At 37.1% G+C, this 19986-nt stretch overlaps 1 protein-coding gene across 2 annotated transcripts in view; it reads right to left on the reverse strand.

Annotated features, from left to right (window-relative positions):
- Window positions 1–18136, reverse strand: part of ptp4a2b (protein tyrosine phosphatase 4A2b) — a 37370-nt gene extending 19234 nt beyond the window's left edge. For both annotated transcript variants that reach the window (XM_042745708.1, XM_042745709.1), the window contains exon 1: window positions 17990–18136. The gene's annotated coding sequence lies outside the window, so the exon portion shown is untranslated. The remainder of the gene's footprint in view (window positions 1–17989) is intronic.
- Window positions 18137–19986: the final 1850 nt, after the last annotated feature.

The raw sequence follows: 19986 nt of genomic DNA on the forward strand, positions 1-19986 counted from the left end.
ATCACATTTTTCCAGTAATTATTCAAGACAAATAAAACAAATGATTAAAAAAAAAAAAAAAAAAAAAAAAAAAAACCATCAAAAAGTAGTATCAAATACTCTCCAAAAATTGGCAATTTCGTTAAACTGATTAACAGAGACAGTAAAGACATTAATGTTACAAAAGTTTTTTGGCTGTACTATTGAGCTTCCTGAAATCCTGATTTTTTTTTTTTGCGGAAACCATGATACATTTAAGCAGCACAACTGTTTTCAACATTGACTGTAAGAAATGTTTCTTGAGCACAAAATCAGCATGATTTCTGAAGAATCATGTGACACTGAAGACTGGAGTAATGGCTGCTAAAAATACAGCTTTTAAGAATAAACCACATTTTAAAATTGATGTTATTTTAAATCTTAATATTCACAATAGGGATGTGCAGTATACCGGTACTGGAAAAATATGGGTATCTATTATATTTCAAACGGTACGATATCATAATTTTGCTTAATTCGGTATTTCATGCGCTGCTGTTCCAAAGTTCACCTGTAGGTGGCAGTGCTTCTCAAATTGATGCAAAACCGGTAAACCTGAAGAACGACGCCATGGGTCAAACAGATGAAACTTAACGCACCCGCTACTAATAAATCCAGAGAGCAGTAAAAGTGAAATATGGCATTACTTTACATACAAAACAGGTGATAAAGGTGAACGAACTGACCACAGGATTCAGCACATCAAATCTGGCTAACTTGCTCAATCGTGTGCTCATCCTGATCTTTTCCGAGAATTAAGAGATCGACAGGTTAGTGCATCATTCATAAATTAAGACTTAATTTGAACTTTTATTCACACCTGATCAACGCACAAACATAAGATGTGACACGGTAAACATGAAAGCTCAAACATGTGACGCTAGAACCAGTGACATTTTAGTCACATTTTGGCAGTTTTGCTATATTAATTTTAGTATCAGTAATATGAAGGGAATGTTTCTGCCACATTGTCGACCGTTAACATGAAGCAGCCGAGAAAGAGAGAGAGATTTATATTTAAAGCTTTTTCTTTGCCTATCTGAGTCTAAAATCTAAAAAACATTTTGAGGGAGAGAGAAATAATAACGTGATTTTGAATATTACTTTGACTGTTAGAATAACACTTCAGAAAAAAAAAGTTGTTATAACTCATCAACAGCATTACAGCCAGTGTTGGGAGTAACGCGTTACAAAAGTAATGCATTACATTAACATATTACTTTTTGCTGTAACGCAGTAGTGTAATGCATTACTAATCAATTTTCAGTAATATTTTACTCGGTACATGTTCAGTAACGCTTGCGTTACAACACACTTTTAGCCCAAAATTTAATTGTACAAAGAAAAGAAAAAAAACAGCAAGATGTTAACGAATCAAAAATGAAGCAAATAGGTTCTAGTTCCTGTTCGTGGTCAGTCAATTGCTGCTTGTGGTGTTTGTTTTGCATTTAAATAATTTCTTCGTTTTATTTCTGTCCTAGTAGCCTATAGTTTATAGTTTCAGTTCAAAGCGTCTCACGCTCGCCCCGCTCTGACAGAAAGGCTGTGTGAGGCTGAAAGAGACACACTGTTTGAGAGACGTGTTTGAGATGTGCTGTTTTCCTTAATGCATAACTTACATCTCAAAATATCAAAAAAAACAAATGAAAAAAAACCAATTTAAATAATTCCATTATTCTCTCATAAAGCGAATCACTTCCTACATCATTGATTCTCCGCTAATCTCCACAGACTTCATTTAGAACGAGCGCCTCCTAGCTCAACCGCCAAAAACACACAGAGCAAAATGAAGAAAGAACAAAATAACTATAACTAAAATTTTAATATAGCACTAATAGTTGAATTTAAATGATAAATGTGACATGTAGAATTTTAAACCTATAAGTAAGTGTATTTGTATGATAGCATTAACTGTAAAGTGTAATGGGGTAATCAAAATAGCCTTTTTACTCAGTCTGTGCTTTTTAATACTTTTCATTTTTAACTAACTTCTGCTTTAAATAAATAAATAAATAAATAAAAAATAGAGAGATATGAATTTTTGCTCATATCGGCCAGCCCTATACAGAAGTGTACTGGAGTTTTAATTAAAGTGTACTGTAGTTTTTCTCTTTTTTTTTTTTTAAATGGCATAAAAACAACTAAATAGCAAAATAAATAAATAATAAACAGGTACAGTAAACTGTTTACTCCAAACCCCCCCACCACCACGCTGATGGTCTTCAAAAAAAACTTTCCAAGGTTGGTAGGTCTGCTTCTGTTATTATTTTGGTGAAAGTAACTCGAAAGTAATACAGGAGTAATGAAACACATTACAATTCTGAGACAGTAATATTGTAATGTAAGGAATTACTTTTAAATGACAGTAACAAGTAATCTATAATGTATTACAGTTTGGAAGTAACTTGCACAACACTGATTAATGCACTTATATATCTAGGTCAATGATTATTTATAAAAGATAAATGTAGGCTACTAATACACGTTTAGTATGTAAACATTACTAAACATACCTAACATTAACTTAGATTATTAAATACTATAAAAGATGATAATTCACTTTTATTATCCTCCATTTTTAGTTTTCAGTTCACGTATTTTTTGAGGCTGGTTATTTGCCACCTATGGTAGTGCTGGGCGGTTTGACCAAAAATTTATATCAAGGTTTTTTTCTAAATTATGCCGGTTTCCCGGTTTATGCCGTTTTTTTTTTTCTCATGCATAATCAGGTGTACAATGCATTTTCTGCTGGTTGATATTCCAAGACGTGCTTTTAGCCCGACAGCACTTGCATAAAATGGTTGTTTGGTCAACGTCAGATTTTTGGAAACCAAAAACCCTCCAAACAACAGACCAGGCTCCTCTTTTTGGCACAAGTTCTTCTGTGTCATGTTCTACTAGTTCTGCAGCATCCATCTTCCCTGTAACGCCTGTTTCACACATACTCCGTCTGCAGTGGGACACGTTGTTTAGTCCACAAACACAACATTTGTTCATTGTTTTGATTTCATATCATGTAAAAAAACACAAACACACACACACACAAAAAAAAACAAACAAACACACACACACACACACACACACACACACATATATTTTTTTTTTCTCAGCATTGTGAGTCTTTTATCACAGAACAGTAACAATCTTTCATAGTTATAGACATTAGTTTAAACTCAAATATAAACAACGCATTATTCATGCATTTTACTTCTAGGTTCCTACTTCCTACTTTTCTTGTTAAAATATTTCAAATTAAAACACCACAGACAGAAACAGTCTCGTGCCTTTTGCATTTAAATCTTTATCACACGCAACCCCACGGGTCTTAATGAACTTTGTTTTTCTGCCTCCATAAAATTGAATACATATATTGTTTTCCTTGTTTATCTAAAAGTGCACGTTTTCTTGTTTTAAACCTAGCCAAAAACCCATGTGTTGCATGTGAAACAGCTTTAATTAGTATACATTTATTGTGAAATGACTGCATTTCCGTGTAAATCCATGTTCATTTTTCCCGCGAACAATGCGCTTTCACAATTCAGCGCCTGCAGCACAGCAAAAATAGACTCGGTACATAAACGTTCGCTGCACTGCTGCAGACGCACCGCTCCTGGAACGCACTGATGGACCGCAACCTCGTGCAGTATGAACGCTGGAATCCGTTAACATGGGTGTGTAAAAAAAAATACGCAACGCATACGCACTGCAGACGGAGTATGTGTGAAACAGTCGTTATAACGTTACACCAGAGCATTACTGTTTACCGCTGCAACTGCTTTTTTAACAGTGTGCCGCGGCGCAGCATAACGTTCTGAACGTTGAGTAATTAAATACATCGGTATGGCGGTATATTAAAAATTAATATCGTAACGAAAATATACACCGGTTTTCGGTGTAAACCGGTATACCGCCCAGCACTAACCTATGGTATCGATTTAGTATCGATACCAAGGTATTACTTTCTGGTATCATACCGAAGCCAAAATTATGGTATCGAGCCATCCCTAATTCACAATAAGTGTTTTTTCTATTTTTCTGATTAAAAAATGCAGTCACACACTTTCCAGACTTCCCGCAATACAGAGAGTGTTATGTTCAACTAAGCATCTCAACAAGACACAGTGCTAACATAATTGGCACACACATATGTACTCCACCCTGCCCAGAGCAAACATCCACCCATGCATCGACAATTCACAGAAAAACTCCAGACAGCACTGACACATTCTATTTCCACCCCACAAACCCAGAATGCATGCACAAGAAAAATGTGCCTCAGGTGATAAGGATTCCCTGGAGATTTGCCATCAATTGCTACTTCTGTCTGCTTGCCACATACAGATCATCTGTGAATCTTGTACGAGAAGATGAGTGTGTGTTACCTCTTGCCACTCTTTACCGCAAAGGCTTCACTTGTCATCTTTCTCTCACTAGAACTTCCACAGCTTCAAACATGCACCACTGTTACACACTCTCTACTCCTTTTCCACTACGAAGTAGGCGGAAGATAACAAGCAGTGAGGGAGAGAAATGTGAGGATACTCCTGCTCAGATCTGCACAACTTGTTGGCATGACCTGTAATGCTGTACTGACTTAGTGGAGGCCACGTGTTCAAGTTCAGTGGCAACTCAAAATGCAAGAGCAAATGCCTGAATGCTCCATTTAGATAAAAGAAGATAAGCTCAAGTCCATCCTAAGCAGGACGCGATTGATCTGAGGCCATTTAGCAAATACCACAAGCAGTAAACTTAACACCTGCTCCAGAAAGGTCTATGCAGAATCACACAGGTTTCCACAGGCCATGCCACAAGCATTCATATCATAACAGCTGCCAAGACGCTTTAATTATAATAGTATGGAGTGTAAGAGACAAAGCAAGTTGGATCAACCACAAATGTACACATGAGAAACGAGGTACACATTCCTTTACCAATTACTGTAATAAGCAACAACTGCTTCTGAATTAAACTCCCTGAATTGAAACTGCCAATGAGTTTCACAGCTTTGTTGCATACCAGGACATTACAGATGAAAAAGATGGGTCTGTTGACACTCTCGTGAGATCAGAAAGAAGAGGTTTGGCTGTGGAGATTAGAGATCGACCGATATGTGTTTTTCTATAGCCAATGCCGATGTTTAGAGGTCGGGTTATTTAGAGTTAGGTTATTTGTAATACTATAGTGCCATTTGAAAACATTGCAATTGCGTTTTAAAATACAACAACGAGCACCACGAAACCATTTAAAGAGGCGTGTTCAGCAGTCTCCTTGACGGAAAACAGTCAACAAATAAAATTATCTCAAACGTATGGCGCGCTCTCTTCATTTTATCAAATTATCATAATCACATCTATTCATTTTACAGTCCTGCTACTAGCATTTTATTCAGACTAAAACCCCTTTAATTCGGGTGAGAAACCTTTTTTTCCGAGTGGCTTTTGCACATAATAATACCGCTGCAGACGCATTTTGCAGCATTAAGGTTATTAATGGATCGTTAATTTAAACGACGATCGATCATGTAAATAAAAAATGCAAATAAGTTGGATGGAAACCATGCTTCTGAACAAATGTTATTCACCGTTCTGGGCTGCTCCAGGACAGCTGTCTCCGAGCACGGTGCTGTCTGTGAGCGGGGCGGAGTAACGGAGCCCTCAATCACGATGCAGTGTTTGTGAGAGCTGCCACCTTCTCCACCCCATTTACAGAGTGAAATCCCTCTCACTACCTTTATCTCCCAGGACTGTTGTTGAATCTTCCAAACGTTTTGGCTTGGGGTCCTTCACATGCGGCAGCAGCACTTTCCACCGCACCAATAACACGGGGCTGCCCGCCGACGTGCCTGAATTTAAATCGGCGCAACTAAACACGGATATCGGCAGATGCCGATATATTAAAAAAATGACAAATATCAGCTCGATATATCGGTCGACCTCTAGTGCAGATGCAAGTCTATCGCTGGAACTGCCATAAAGAGGTTCACACTGTTTAACAAGTAGTAAAAATGGAACGTTGTTCAGCTGATAACATACAGGTAGGGCTGAGCGATACATTGAATATTCACAATGATTTTGTCGGAAATTTAAAATTGAGCAGCAATGCGAGTATGCTGAATACCCAAATGCATCTTTGACTTACAAACTTGTTACATTTTTAGGAAAAAAAGGATGTGACTTTTTATATATTAAAATATTCTGGTGAAATATATATGAAGATAGTTACTGCTGCTTATTAAGCATTGCTTTGCTGTAATATTGCTGAATATAGGCCTAAATGAAACATTTGTGAAAAAATAGAAAACCTCTGAGAAAAATGTTAGCAATAATTTTAGTTTTTGCTGTTTGTGTTAATCATTTTGAGTCTTCCTGGCAACAATAGTTGTTCAAGGTGATGGGGGGGGGGAACACCCTTTTGAGTAGGGATGTAACGATTAACCGCGAGCCAGTTGAAAATCGATTCAAACATGTGACGATTCAAATCGGTTGAGTTGCTAAACAAATCGCGATTCAATTAGGGATAGAAGTTCATATGAATGTATGTCTGAGGGGAACTTGCTGGTTTTAGAAAATTTAGATGGTATGCTTTCTTTTCATTTTGCCTCTGTAATATGCATATAAGTTCATAAGTGCAGCGCTGCTTTGTTTATAGCAGAAACCAAGTAAACGCTTTAAGCGCCACCTGCTGGCAGAGAGTGAATCTGCATCTCGTTCAGCTCTGCTGTTTCTGTTTCATGCAGATATTTATGTATAGTTTCACAAAACTGAAGTCAAACCATTCTGTTTTTGCTTTAAATTTCGAAATTATACAATCTAATTTAGATTAAAAACTGCTCATGTTGCATGTATGCAGTATCTTTGTTTGGATCATGATTAACAAGCAGTGGTTGGCTGCCTCATTTTAAATGGAAAGAGCACAGACAAAGCCTTATTTTGTTTATATGAAGAGATTTTATTTGTGTGACTTTTTTTAATTTGGGGATTGTTTTAAAATTTTGTTTTGTTATTTACATTATATTTAAATTTTGTTATTTAGCAGATGCTTTAATCCAAAGCGACTTTCAAATGAGGACAATAGAAGCAATCGAAACCAACAAAAGAGCAACAATATGCAAGTGCTGTATTAGTATAATTATAGTGTTATATTTCAATTTCACAAAGAAACGTGTAGCATTTTGTCCAAGCAATAATAAAAGGACACATTTAATTTATAATTTGTCTTAAATCCGATTTGTCAAAAAAATTTGTGAATCGAATTGTTACATCCCTAACTTTTGAGCCATTTCTGAGTAAAAAAAAGTTTTTTTAAGTTTTACATTTGCAATGTAATGTAAGTAGCACTAGAAGGGGTGTGTTTTAAGCGGAGTAAATGATTGGAGAAATCCAGTATGTCACCACAGCAAAGAAAAAAAAAAAAAAAAAAAGGTTAAAAAAAATTAAACATTCACATGCATTAATAAAACAGGTAGATAAGGTGAACTTTATAACCAAGCTCTAAATACAGCCAAAGACCTGGGTTAAAAGATTACTTTTTTTTTTTTTTTTTTTTTTTACAATAGATGGCTCCTCAAGTAAATATCTAACCATGAACTGACAAAAATCACTATGATTTTACACCTAATGTCACCAGAAGGTCAAGAAGTCATGTTACACAAGAAAACCGGACACATAGAGAATGAACTTCGCTCCTTCAGCCTTCTAGACCGGAGCCACTCAAGGGTGTGAATTCTGGGTTTTAATAAACATTAAAGAGGCCATCGGTGCCATTCTCAGAAATGCAGAGGAAATATGGGACCTGATTTGAGACAGGATAACACAGTATGAGAATAAATGGCCCATCTCTCCAGGTGTTTTTTTAAGTTGCTAAGAGGAAGTCACTTCCACATAATTAACATGTCTGAACCACACCATGCAGAAAGTAACAAGACAAAGGGCATTAAAAAAAGCAATGGATCGTAGGGTCATCATGTTGAAGTAGCTATTTAGCTGTTTAAATAGCCCTTCTAATTTAGAATACGGCACACTATGTCATAAAGGCCAGAAATAAAAATCTGTGTAAAGCTATTTAGTGCCCTATAAATATACCAGGTACACACTGAATGCCACACACATTCTTGAGGCCTGTCTGCATTCCTCACTAGTCTCTCAGAAGAGTGCTGGAGATGGGCTCACTGAATCAGATTCATTTACTCACCGTGGGTCAACACTTTATATATATGCATCACATGATAATATGGCAGTGATGATGTTCAGCCAACCCACAATGACAAAAAGACAACTCCCTTTACATAGAAATGTCCTTTATCAGACTTGACTACTGAGCAAAGCTTGATAAATTGTTAAAAAAAAAAAATTCAGATAAGGAAAAGGTATTTCGAAAACTCATCTAGACCTGACAGACAAAAGCAGTGGTTATTCAATAAATAAATAAAATAAACAAACTTTTATGCAGACCTCTAGGAATATCCTCTCTACTACAATCTTCTAACTGATTATGAGAAGCGTTATATAAACTTTACAGCTATATAGAAAAGAACTGACAAAATAACTTTTGTCTAAACCAATTATTAGGGCTGGACCAGAATATTCGATTATTTGAATATTCGTTCGGTGGGTTGGCATTCGATTTTAAATTTTGAGATTCGAATATTCTTCTTCTTTTTTTTAACACCTTGCATCCCCCACGAAATGGTTTTCATTTGTGCTTGAATATGAATCGCCCATGAGTAAACATCATGATTCAGTTCATCTGGAACAGAAGACAAAAATGCAGAAGACCTCAGCTGTGTGGGAGCACTATAAATTGAGTGAGGACAAGACAAATGCAGTGTGCGATTTGAAACTGGCCTACCACAACAACACATCAAGTTTGAAAAATCACTTGAGTTCTGTAAGTAGTACGCCTATAGTATATTGTTGGTGTTAAAATAAATAAATAAATAAATAAATAAATAAAAACGAGCTGCTTTTATCCACCATGTTAATCAGTAATTTTCAGTGTTTGGCAGTAACGCATTACTTAACGAGTTACTGTAATTTGATTACTTTTTAGTAATGGAGTAATCTAACGCGTTATAATTTTCAAAATAGTAATTAGAGTATAGTTACAAGCCGAGGTCTCTATACATTACTGCCGCGTTACATTGCTGACAGAATGCAGTGTTTATAATCTAGAAATTGTAAAAAGGATGTAGCACACGAAATATCTAAACAAAGTATCTAAAAACAAATAAATTGTTATCCATCTATTGCACAAAACAACATGAACTAATATAACATATAAACGATTAATAGATGCAAGCGTATGCAGAGTTTCTATTTAGGCTATAACACGTGTTTGCAGCGTTGAGCAATGCAGTGCTGAAATTTGCGTGCTCACAAATCCTCTCATTATAACACACGAATTGTAGACATTATGAAAGAGTCATTATGCATATATTTATTGTGTTATAACAGAGATTTGTGAGATTGCGATGAACTGAGATGTCTTTTAAAGATTATAAATGCAGCACTCTTTGCTGGCATTCTGCCAAACCATGCACGCAGCAGCCGCTTGATTTAGTTAAAAATAAGTGTTCTGTGAATGTTGATGCTTTAATAACAAATATTCATCGGGAGCGTATATGCTGGGATTTCATAAATGTCATGGAGAAAAAAAAGTAATGTAACTAGTTATGTAACCAATTACTTATTACTTTTGAAAGAATGTAATCAGAACAGTAACGGGATTACTTTTAAAAGGAATAATCAGTAATCAGATTACATTTTCAGAGTAACTTGGTAAAAATGTGCACTTAATTTGCATGGAAAATACTTGCCAGTATGGCAGTCATTAAAAAAAAAAATAAAAAATAAAAAAAAACTTATGCATACAGTAGCCCAGCCTAATAATAATTTGTCTATATTAAAAGTATTACTCTTAACAGACCTGTGTGTATTGTATTTCAGATTGAGCAGCTTTCACTACACAGAGCCGTAGGTCACTGATAATTAGGCAAAATAGCGCTCATAATCGCAGATGAATCGCATTCGATTTTGAACGTGATATCACCTAGCTTGTCAGTGAACTATGGCTCTGTGTAGTGAAAGCATAGACTGTAAAAAAATATGGACTTAGTGTCCGTGACGTCACCTATAGACTCCTCAATAGCGGTTTTGAAGCTCAAAGTGTGCAGAGCGGGCCGTCGCCATCTTGGCAGCGCGTCACTGCGCGACTCTCCCGGATAATCGAAAACGGGCAAAAAGGCGGGAGCTGGTTGCTGAAGCCACGCCCACCTAGCGCGACGGCATTGTCAGCAGCGGCAATCCACCTGTCACTCAAGTGGACACGCCCTTAATTATGCAGAACTTTAAGGCTTAATATAATTTAAACGGATGAGTTATAAAAAAAAACACCCCCCTCACAGTTGTCATGAAGGGCAAAATTAGCAATATAGACCAAAATCATTTTTTGAACCAGGCTGTAAACATGTTTTTTTCTGCTGTAAAGTTGGGCATTTTAACATGGAGAGTCTATGGGACTGACTCCCTTTTGCAGCCAGCCTCAAGCGGCCAGTCGATGAATTACAGTTTTAGTCACTTCCTTATTGGCTTCACGAGAGAGAGCGCGAGGTTGCCGCTCGAGTGAAAGCCGCTCAATTTAAAAGCAGGTGATGGTGATTTAGTACTAATCATTAGACCGGCTTTACTGACAAGATGCGCATGACAATCGAATGCGATTAATTGCACAGCCCTAATAGGTTTTATTGTATTTTGTTGCCCCGCTCACGTCTGCTGTAGACACGGTGTTAGAGAGAAGAATATGTTCAGCCCCCTGCCGCCGAAGCTTCGAATATTCGGTGTTGATTACTACCGAAGCTTCGAAGCTCAAAAAATGTTATTCGAACCAGTCCTACAAATTTTTAAAAGGTCAAAAATAGTTGTAGAAAGCAATTTAAATAAACGCAGGTTAAAAATCTTGGCTGTATATTTACAACAGTCTCAGACCATAAAAAGACATGCTGGTTTAAACACAGAATCTTATTTGTGAATTTGCACGCTGTAAGACCGGTACAGCAAAACCGACGTGTCACCAAGACTGCACCATGCAATCACACAAATTATACTGTGACAAAACATTGTGCTGTTTCTGACTGCATCAAATTAGTTTGTTAAGCCATAATATCTTGTCGCAAATCTAATCAGCTTTGAGGTCAGCTCAAGACACAAAGCAGGGGACCTTTTTTATGCTGAAAGCAGGTGGTACGAAAATGTGCATCAAAAAGACAGCTGTGTGCTGGAAAGAGAGAAATCTGCTGCCAAAGCCAGGGGCTCAGTGCAGTGCTAATCTTACTCTACAGACAAGGCAATAAGTTACAGCCAGACGCCATCATCATTCTTGTATTGTGCTTTGCCATAGTCACAATGTTCCTCAAAACAGGAAGCCATCTTAAAAGGGAGTGAATTCAATAAGGTAGGGTATATGTTTCAGGCACCTGCTGATTTTGTTTTCCCAGTCATATGTCAAACAATTAGATTAAAAAAATGATCAAGAGATAGGAGTGATGCTTTGGAAACAGTAAAAAAAAAAAAAAAAAAAAAAAAAAAAAAAAAATAATTACATGCACCTTGCAAGCTGCCTGTGGTCAAGTTAGAGATGCAGTGAAATGACTAAATTAGGCTTTTACAACCACCACCGCCTAAGTGCTTCTGCATCAGCTTTGTAATTCAATTTCTAACACTTGTGAGCCAAAACCATGTCTTAACAAAAAAAACAAATAAAATCCTCTTACATTTATGCATTTAGCAGACGCTTTAGATTTACAAACTTTTAGGCCTTTACAAAATGTTTGCTTAAAAGCTATCCATAAAAATGTTCTTAAAGAATGACTTTAAAAGGGCCTACTCTTTATCAGCTGGTGCAATTCAAGTTGCAACAATGGCTGACGAAACTTGTGCAAAATAAGATAAAACCCAAGAACCCCAAAAAACAATGTCACCACCAACCACCATATTAGTGTTTTGAAGAAGCGCTGAGAGAAGACAAGAAGCCGCTCAGTGGAAACTCCGCTAAGAGGGTGGGGACTCCTGTAAATGCTGCCACAAACCTGCCCACTTCCTGTCAGTCTGATTCTTACACTATTGTGACTGTAAACTTAATAGAATGACTCAAATGACAAGACAGACAGTATATGTTATTCAACAAAGACATCTTGAAGATTGACTGTCTTCTCAAAGGCCACATCATGCAGCGTCTATGGAAGCCATGCAGAGGGAGCAGATGTCTGTCAGGTCAGGATGAAACTGTGTTGGGCACCCTGCGCATTCATTAAGGGTTAGCAGTGCTCCTGCTGTGCTTGCAATGCCAGCTCAAAGGCTACAACAACTCCTTCAATATTTAAGCAGACAGGCTGAAAAGACAGTAGGAGGAATGGGAGTCATGCTGTTGCCAGTTGTGTAGATGTTTTAGGAGAGCCTGCTGTGAGGCACAACTCAATCCATGTTTGTTAACAAGCTGTGAAATACTGCTACCAGTGACATTTAACATGCTGCCCAGTAAGAATGGCTACTGACAGCTCTGATCAACCAAAATGCCAAACAAGCTATAAATATGGTCTAAACACATCTAATGCTAATCAAAAAAGCCATGTTTGTACTTTAGAGTTTTGAAAGGTTATCAGGCGTTTATATGACACAGTCTTTATTAGTTAATAATAAGAAAGCTTTTAGCAGACTTTTCAAAATACCAAGCCTCTAGAGCTAAAGCAGTACCATGCTGAAGGTCTACCTATACTGTGGCCATGTTAACACAGCAGTCCTGTATTTGAGTCAATAACACAGGTGCATTCACAAACATTTTGGTTATTTATGGGACTGACTAGCATTCTATATCCAAACTCACAACTGTATTTTCTGCAAAGCCCTGCCACGTGAACAGAACTATACAGGACAACTAGAGCCCATGAGTATATACAGGGAAGCACACAGAAAATATCAGCTGTTCATAAAAATAGATTCATGAACAAAACTTATGAGCTGCTTTTTAATTAATCAAAACCAAATTCACAGTCACACTCGGTATCGTTCTGAATTAATCTGGCAAATCCTTCACTGAATTAACTCCCTAAACCATTAGCTTAGTTACTAAAACGAGTTAACATCTGACTTATAAAAGCAATTTATCAAAACTCGTGATGAGTATTCCTGCTTCATGAAACTTAAATCTGTGTAAATACTAGGGCTGGGTTTTGACACAAATTTCACGATTCTATTAGATTCTCCTTCACAAGCTTCCGATTCCCTATTCGATTCAATATGGATTATTTTGGCTTTATATCATTAGGCTACATGCAAAATTCTCAAGGAAAAAAATCTCTCAACTAATGCTATAAAATACACATGAGAGTCAGTTGGTACTACATCACTATAATATTGAGGGTTAAAATTGACTGATTTGTAGGCTATACAACTGCTAGAATTACACTTAATGAAGTTTTTCAAATAATAAAATTACAATTACATAATATTTCTACTTCAGTTTGTTTTTTTGAAATAGGCTGTAAACATTTAAATGGTAGCTGTCATAACTTGATGGATTTATTCAGACATAAATTAAATATTGAATAGTAAAAATTATAATGAATGTTATATAGTGAATATATTTAACAAAATGCCCCTCTCTACAGTTTATTTTCTAGCTGATTAAAGAGTTTATGGTCACCAAATGTTTTTTTCTGAAGTAAATGTGATGTCACGTGACCGTTTACAAGCCGTTATATTGACATCTTTGCACGGCTGAAACACTGATTGAGAGATTACACGAGACAGGATACGGATTGTAAAGTTGTACTCTTTCTTTTAACTATTTATACCATTGTTTGATGCAACTGCATGCCATATTTTTATATGAAAATAAACAAGCTGAAAAAACTAACTGAAAAACTTTGTGCTCTTCTATAGTATTAAGCCTCAAATGTCAAATATACATCGGATTGGTTTCTTTAAATTATAAAAAAAGAGGTAAAAATATGAATGGTATTATAACGTTACACTAAAACTATGGAAAAACCCTTAAGATAAAAAAACATATCTTAAGCATGCAGAATAACATAAGTTTGAATGATTACATAATTGTGGCATCAATAATTGTAATCGAGATTAGAAATTCGATTAATTATGCAGCCCTAACCAGTCCTAAGTTCAGTTAAAATGACTAATATGAATTCATACATTGTTACCTAGTTTAAATTCTAATTACTAAAGTTCTATAATTAAATAATACTTGATAATCATAAAATGATTTTATAATGCTTGACTGACTGATGTTGAGAGTGTACTTTCAGATATTTAAAAAGCTGTGTGTGTGTGTGTGTGTGTGTATATATATATATATATACATACATACATACACACACACACACAGTCTGGCGATTAAACTATAGAATTTACTAGCCAATGGCAATTCGATTGCCAAGGTGTCCGTAGAGGGTTGAGACGATATATAAACATTTGAATTACATATAGTAAAGAGCTCAGTTTTCAGTATATTTTCATTACCACATCATGATGTCAGCTAGCTTTGATTTAAAAAAAAAAATGTGGTCACTTCAAAATAACCTAGTTGTCCCTCAAGAAAGTGCACAGAAAGGATCTAAATAAAAAGCCAACTATCTAATATTTAAGTCATTTTGCTCACATTTATTTAAAATTGTCCCAATGTAGCAAACATAAACAGTCTGTCAGTCTACCAATGAAACGTCCATATATGTACATTGATTATATGGTGATAAAATACACTGTAGCCTTGTCATATTCAGACACCCTATAAATTGCTTCTCCAATAAATATGCCCACACAAAGGTATTCATTTTATAATTCAATGTAGATAAGGGAAGGTCAAAGCGATAAAAAGCAACCTTGTCACAGTTTCAGCACTACAAACAACTAAGGCCCCGTCCACACAGAAACGCTTTTAGCTGTATACGCATAAATTGTGTATCATATAGGCATTTCGTCCACATGGATCCGGCGTTTTGGGAAAGTGAAACCGATATTTTTTTAAACCGGGTCCCAGGGTGGATAAATCTGAAAACGCCACCCTTGCCTTTTCGTGTGGACAGCGAATCCGTATATTTTCTGAAGCGATGACGTCATCAGCCCACATCCCTAGTCAGACAACGCTACATCACGTAACAGCAACAAAAACATGAACAAACAAAGAACGATTGTCTTTTTATTAACTAACATTAACACAGATTAATAAATGTATTGTTCCATGTTCGTTTGTATACCGAAGGTTTATGCACATAGTCCAAGTCTTCTCTGTTTTTAGTGAATTACAGCGCCACATACTGGTCTGGCATGTATACTACATAGTTTTGTGTCAGTTTTGTGGTTTCATGTGGATGCAGATATTTCTTGAGACGGGGGAAAAAAAGATTGGATAGGGAAAGCTCTGGCTTCGTGTGGACGTAGCCTAAGCTTCACCCTACAAAAGCAAAAAAATAAATAAAAAAGAAACCCGTCATGTCAGGTGAAATCGCTCCTTATATTATGCAGATACCGCAAGCTCTAAAGGCTGATTTATACGCAAAGCGTCCGCAAGTTCGCTTGGGTGCGTGTGGAAAATATGACGTCATCGCGGTGTTGCCGGAAGTTCACTTTGAGTGCGCGAGAACTCATTTCGCGTGCACGACATTTTTTTTGGTAACTTTCCACGCAGCTCCGCATCCGAAGATGCATGAGTTCAGAGCGATTCTAGCCAAACATGCAGATCTGTGCTGCCGTTTGTGTGAAACAGAAGCAGTTTAATGTGAAGTTCAAACTCCATCAGGTGCATTTTGACGGAATACAATGCATAGTATTTTTTATATTTTTTTGCATAGTTTTTCCAAGGCTTTTTATTTGAAGTACATTTTATTTTTATTGTATAAAAATAGAATTAGAATTCATTTAGATACTAATTATACGCTATTTGCTTAAAGTTGTCTTGTGTTTGATGCGAAATAAAGCCAATAGTTTAAGGTTGTTTTAAGTTTGTACATAAAGAAATTAATTCAACTCATTCATCACAAGACTTGCACCGGCAAATGACGACTTCTCACCGGTGACTCCCGACGGTTTTAAAGGACAATTGCTCCTCGTCGCCCCCTGTCGTTTCAAAGAATAGTACAACGGCGAACGCGACAAGCATAAGGGCCATTTCATAGTCAACGCATCTGTACGCATACGCGTCCCCAGGGCTACGCATCGTTACGCTTCGGCCGCCATTATGCGTCGGTGCGTAGCCAAATGTGTCGTCCTAGTTTTTGATACGCGACGCGCCAATGCACGCAATACTATGCGTTGTCGGTGGGGGCGACATTGCAAGTACTGTACATTAATTAAAGTATATTATGTTTACAGAAGAAGATTTGAATACAATGGCGGGCGAAGAGGAAAAATTATGCAAGCTTATACGTATAACATACCACCGCCTATCTCTGCGGTGCCTTTGTTGCCGCCGATGTAAAATCAGCAATAGAATGCACTCCTCTTCAGTTGCCATTGTGATCTGAATATCACGTGACTCGACTCTACTAATATCACCCGACTCTACTACCCCCTGTTGTGTGAGCGGTGTATTGCATACACGCATCGCCCGTGACGCTTGCGTCCACTGTTTAGACTATGAAAGGGAGCGCGTCGTTCGTGTCGCTCGCGTTGACTATGTAACGGCCCTAAAAGCGTCGTCCGTTTGGGAAGGTGCGCGCGCAGTCAGCGGAGCCAGGCGAAAGTATAAATCCCGCTTAAAACATTTCCTGACTTGTTCCCACCTGGCAATTTTACAACTTCCAGATTCTGGCAGGAATGCCTGCATGTCCATCTCAAAGAAACCAAGGCATAAGCGACTGACCAACACCTGTACAGTTTCCTTGTATTAATTACACAGGAACAGGATGAGAACAGGTGTAGCTTGAAGCCAGGTGACTAATACACAGGGCACCTGAATACCACATTTAGGAACATGTCATGCCATCAATAAGCATCTCATTCTGGGAACCGGCTGAAATCAGATTCCACCCATACATCATCTTACCTGTTCTACAAGCTTGACATTTCGGCTGACGGCTTACCAACTAGATCACTAGGCAGTTTAGGTCTAATGCTAGTTCATCAGCTTACAGTTTAACCAAGAGCAGGATACGGGAAACGATCGCGGGTCGACCATACTTCAAAGGGAAACCATAAGTCAGATTCACAGTTAAAATAAAGCAAACGTGAATAAGAAGAATCTAATTACACGCACGTGAACTGGCAAGGCTTGTGCGGCAAATTTTGTGGTACACTTAAAAGAAACTAAAATTCATGACTCTAATCTTCCACGCTTTGCATAACTACTGAACCACTGAAATCAGGAACATTCCGGAGCGTGACGATAAATTGTTATCTGACTGAACTTACAGTTATCACATTAGCTCGCTGGCTAACAATTCAATCTCACTATCTCTGGCCTTCACAGCCGCTCAAACCGTGGAAAATAACCAACTGACCATTGTGTTTCATGTCCAGACAGAGGATTAACAATTTATCTAAATGTATAATTACAGCTATAAACTGTTTGAGTAACTTCTAGATACACGGTCTCTGGCTGGCGATGAGACCGCTAGCAAGCGGCTAGTCAGCGCATTCCAGGAAAGCTGGACAGCCTGAGGAGAACCCCACACCTTTCATTTATCGACAACAAATATAGGAATGACCGACAAACTGCCTCTGACCCCGTTAAAAGAAACCCGTCTAGCCGTCAAAACGAATAAAACGGGCAAGTACGGAGTTTCCGTTCAAACGTACGCGGGCAAATGGCTGCCACCCTCGCGAGCTCCTTCACCGGCTGAAGCGCGAGCTTTCACAGCTAACGTTTACACTAAAAACGGTCAAACAAGCGTCTCGGGAAGTCGTTATTAACGTCTTCCAGGCATATTAGAGGCGGATGGCGAGTGATAAAAGGGGATACTTACAAAGAACGGGCCAAACATTGAAATCCCTTGGCAAACCCCGGAGAAAGTGCACGTAGAGCCGTAACTGCCGTGAGGGTGAAATTGTGTTTGTCGTTCTCTCAGTGAAACTGAATTGAGATGAACTGAAGGGGGAGGAGTCAGGCAGCGACTGCGTCATCTTTGCGCAAGAGCCTGTTGACGTTTTACGAGGACTTTATTCCAGTACTGTGTGGAACATTAAATGTTGATTATTTAATCTAAGAAAACTAATGTGTGACCAAATTTAATTTGGGAAGTATTAATTATGAAATTTTTGGTTTATATATTCACAAAACGTAGAGTAAGTTAAAGGTGGATGAATCCTTATAGATACATGTGAAACAGTTTAGCCACCTTTATATGATCACATGTGACCCTGCAAGGAACACTAGAATGGACGTACAAAGCTGAATGTGTTGAAAAATATGCTTTGTTCATATATTCTTCCGCCTAACAAAGCCTACACACTGTAAATATTTTGGCTTAAGTATTATAGCATGGGCCTATAATATGCCACTGGTAATGATTTTAAGATTAGGTTTTAATTCACATCAGGGCTTGACATTAACTTTTTTGTTCACCAACCACTGTGGCTAGTGGTTTTCCAAAATTACTTGCCACTCAGCATTTTCATCAGCCATAATTGTTTTGCTGGTAAATTACATTTTATATGATTTAAGTTTACGACTGCATACTAACATTACTTAAACGGATTTCCAGGTCATTTTTGCCTATATTAAAGGCAGTCTTTTTCTAACCTTATTAAATGTATGCATAAATTTTCATATCAAACATTTAAATTTGACTAATAATCACAGTTAATATAATGAGACACTATAGGACTGTTACCAATCAAATGAAATCAGAATCAACAAAACAGATCTTTCCACTCATTTTTACACAGACAAATGTAATGAAGCTCAAATGTAGCATGCAATGAATACCATGAATGCATTTACGCTGCAAAATTACAACTGCATGAATAATGTTATGTTTTAAATTAAAGTTTTTATTATTATTATTCTTATTATTAATGTAATATAAAAATATGAATTACATTTAAATATAAAAAGTAAACCGCTAGCAGGCGTCAGCAAGTGAGTTATTGAGTGAGTCATTATGTCATTAGGCGCGTTCGACCCATAGACTGTATAAAAACCATAGACTGTATGATAAAAACACTGTATAAATGACATCAAAGTACCGCGAGATCGAAAAGAGCGCAGATGATCCTATGCATTAGAATCGCTCTCGCGGTACTTTGAATGAACCAAGTGCCAGTCTTATGAATGGGTTATTGAATCATTGATTCGTTCGATTCACTGAATCATTTGGTAACGAAACGTCGCGTGTGTTCCTCAGACATGCGCGACTATGCTGTGACCTTTGGAACTATTTTCAAGTTAAATCAAGCGCAAACAGTCAGCGTTGACTGTATCTAAAATGTTAGTCACTTAATATTAACTAATTGTTTGAACTCTTGCATAAAATAAATGTCAAATTTGCAGTCATGCTGGTTTTCTGGGTAAACTGCTCTCTTGGTCGTGTCACGTTGCTTAACTAGGCTATAGCCTATCATATGTTATAAATATAAAAACTATATTTTTACTGCAGTATGTTTCTTCCATGTGCAGGTGCGTTCATATGTTTTGATTTCTTCACAAGATTCTTTCACACACAGACAGGCTAAGTGAGCCTCAACTGCACAACCTTGTCACTGTCAGTGCATTATACACTATAAATTGCCATTTGCACCAAATTTGATAAAATCAGTATCATTCTCGCTGAAATTTTGGTTATTCCCTGGTTATTCCCTAATTAGATGTTTTAAACACATTTGGGCAAGTAAAATTATCTTTACTAAAAAGTAAAAGAAAAACATTTACTTCAAGAGATTGCAGTGTTACATGACATTGTGAAAAATGACTGAATGAATAACAGGTTACTTAAAGAAGGTTAAGAGAAGACGGGTGTTAATG

This window comes from Cyprinus carpio, chromosome B19, assembly GCF_018340385.1.
Source record: "Cyprinus carpio isolate SPL01 chromosome B19, ASM1834038v1, whole genome shotgun sequence".
NCBI lineage: Eukaryota > Metazoa > Chordata > Actinopteri > Cypriniformes > Cyprinidae > Cyprinus > Cyprinus carpio.